This window comes from Aotus nancymaae, unplaced genomic scaffold (assembly GCF_030222135.1).
Source record: "Aotus nancymaae isolate 86718 unplaced genomic scaffold, 86718_ANA_hifiasm-v0.15.2.pri h1tg000029l, whole genome shotgun sequence".
Lineage (NCBI taxonomy): Eukaryota > Metazoa > Chordata > Mammalia > Primates > Aotidae > Aotus > Aotus nancymaae.
In genome coordinates this window covers 35,273,790-35,276,877 of record NW_026988442.1, presented here as the reverse complement: position 1 = coordinate 35,276,877, position 3,088 = coordinate 35,273,790, and positions in this window count along the sequence as shown.

The following is a 3,088-nucleotide window of genomic DNA, read 5'->3' as shown; positions in this document are numbered from 1 at the left end:
AATGATATGCAGGGCTATTCAATGTGTGGCCCCAGGCCTGCAGTGGAAGAGACTTACCTCTAAGTGGTTTCCAGTGGATGATGACATAGAATACATAAGACAGATGCCCACTCTCAATTTCTATGTCATCTTCCACACCCTGCTGGTAACGAAGAATACAGACAGGCCACGGACCGCACTTTGAGAAACCATAGGAAGAAGGTTTAAAAGTACTTGTAAAATGAAGTGTACAAAATGTGAATAGATTTTCACAAAATGACACATTGAAATAAGCAAAAAGTGTCTATGTAAAGTAAAATCAACATCAAAATGAGAATTAATGAGTATGATAATTTTAAACAAAATTATTTAAAGTTGACATTTGCAATATGATAATTTAATAATATTTTAATTAAATATTTTTATATAACCACACACACACACACACACACACACACACACATTTATTTATTTCTAGTTCTTGGGTTCAGTGTCCATCTGTTACCAGTGTTAAGGAGAGGAATACTATTTCAGTCATGTTTTGTCTGGACACACGCATGCATGGGCACACAGGCTAGCTTGAGTCCTGTGAGGTAGCCCAGGTTGCCAACTGTTCTTCAGCCACCATCATTGCATTTGTGGTTACCATGCTAATTGGTGAGTGTGAGGGTTAATTTCATGCGTCAAGTTCACTGGATCATGCATGAGGTGCCCAGATAGCTGGTCAAACATGATGTCTGGGTGTGTCTGTGAGGTGTTTCTAGAAGAGATTAGCATCTGAAGGGGTGGACTGAGTAGAGTAGATGACCCTGCCTCATGTGGGTGGGCACCATCCAAGTTCTTGAGGGCCTGAAAATAACAAAAAGGGACAGGAAGGTTGAACTTCTTCTCCGCCTGGCTGCTTGAGCTGAAACACCAATCTCCTGCTGCCCTCGGCACTCCTGGCCCTCAGGCCTTCAGATCTGGACTGGAATCTACGGCTTTTCAGCTCTCAGGTCTTAGAACTACACCACTAGCTTTCCTGTATCTCCATCTTGCAGACAGCAGATCATGGGACTTTTCAGCCTCCATAATCGTGGGAGCCAATACCTTGTAGTAAATCTCTTTCTAGATATCTCTCCATCTCTATCTCTACCTTTATCTCTATGTCTATGTATATTGTATCTCTATCTCTGTTTCCATCTCATCTTTATCTCTATTTCTCTGTCTCTATCATCTCTCTCTCTCCATCCACATTCTGTTGGTTCTGTTTCTCTAGAGAACTCTGAATAGCACAGTGAGTTTGTCTGGAACCACAAACTGAAAGACAGAGAGATGCAAGGAAATGAATGCTTGACGTACAATGACTCTTTGATGTTTCCTTATTAAAACATGAGGATTGGACAGGTTCATTAATTTCTCTTTTCTCTTATGTAAACATTTCTGTCACTCAAACCCTCTCTACATTCCACCTCTGAGGCTGTATAACCCCAACCCTTTGTGGTGTTTAGACACAGTTGTGTTGTAATGAAGGACCAAGGCAAGTGACAAGGAGAAACGTTTCCTGGGGGCCTGAGCAGCTTTAGCCACAAAGTGGGTATTTAGGGTGACGATTCGCAGTGTAGGGTGCTGAGCAGCGGATCCTGAGCAACATAACTCGCTCGCCACCTGGTGATGATGGCGATTTATTTATTTACTTATTGTTTATTTATGTGACAACTAGAGACTGTGGGGAAGACAGCAGGGATCCCTTTGTATGGGTCCGAGCATGAAACAGTTGATATGGATAAGGGATTTCTTTTTGAGCTGACTTCTCTCTTCGGCTTCAGGAGAAGAGAATAGTGATCTAGAGCCTCCCCCAAGAAAAAAGTAAAAAGAGGGAGGAGGACAATAGGAGGACAGCTTGAGATCCGTCTCCTGGCCCTGCCCCTTGCAATAATTTACAGCCCAGATGCTAAAGGGTACAGGAGCATGATGAACTGTTTTTCCAAGATTTTGTGAGATGTGGGGCTCTTACAGTGCTGCTTTGGGCTTCAGATAGCTAGGGGCAGCACTGAGTTGGGCGGGGGATGGGTGTTCTTCCCTTTTGCACTTGTAGGGGTGCTGCTGTGATCCATCAAGAATCAGCAGGGTTGATCATCCCACTGTAAAAGATAATGGGCTTGGCCAGGTGTGGTGGCTCATGCCTGTAATCCCAGCACTTTGGGAGGCCAAGGTGAGTGAATCACCTGAGGTCAGGAGTTTGTGACCAGCCTGACCAATATGGTGAAACCCTGTCTCTACTAAAAATAAAAAAAAATTAGCTGGGCGTAATGGTGTGCACCTGTAGTCCCAGCTACAGGAGAATTGCTTGAACCCAGGAGGCGGAGGTTGCAGTGAGTCTAGATCACCCCACTGCGCTCCAGCCTGGGCAACAGAGTAAGGCTCCGTCTCAATAAAAAAAAAAAAAAAAGAAAGAAATAAAAAGATAATAGGCTTTTCTCGGAGGACGCCAGCCACTGTGGGAGTGAGGAGACCCTCCACAAAGGACAGTGGCTTTCCTCAAGTTGGAGGCTGTCAAAGAACATGGAACTCCTTTCTCAGAGTCCTTCAAGGGCACCTAGACATAATTAGGGTTGAAGGTGGATGATTTTATAGGCAGGCCTGGAGGTCCTATGTGAGCAGGTGAGGTGGTACCTAAAAAAAAAAAAAAATAGATCTGTAAGTTGGAGGCCAATTTTCCAAGAAAGGATACTGGTTGCAGAAAAGGAAAGCTCTGCAGAGAACAATTGCAAGGGTCAGATGGTAAGAGAAAGAACTCGACTTTAAGAGGGCTGGGTTTTAGTTCCAGGAAGAGCCTTCATTGCCAAGAGGAGCAAGAGCTGTGCATGAGTAGTGAAGATATCCTGAGGGTATGAGTGGATGCATATTGGCCCCCAAAGATGTCCTTGATTGAATCCTTTGAGCCACATGGCAAAGGCAATACAGGTTGCAGATGGAATTAAAATTGGGAGATTAGCCTGGATTTCATAGGTGGGCTCAATGAAATCACAATGGTCCTTAGAAGTGGAAAAAGGAGGCAGAAGAGAGAAAGAGATGTGATGATGGAAACAGGGCAGAGAGATGCTGCTTGTTGGCTTTGAAGACAGCG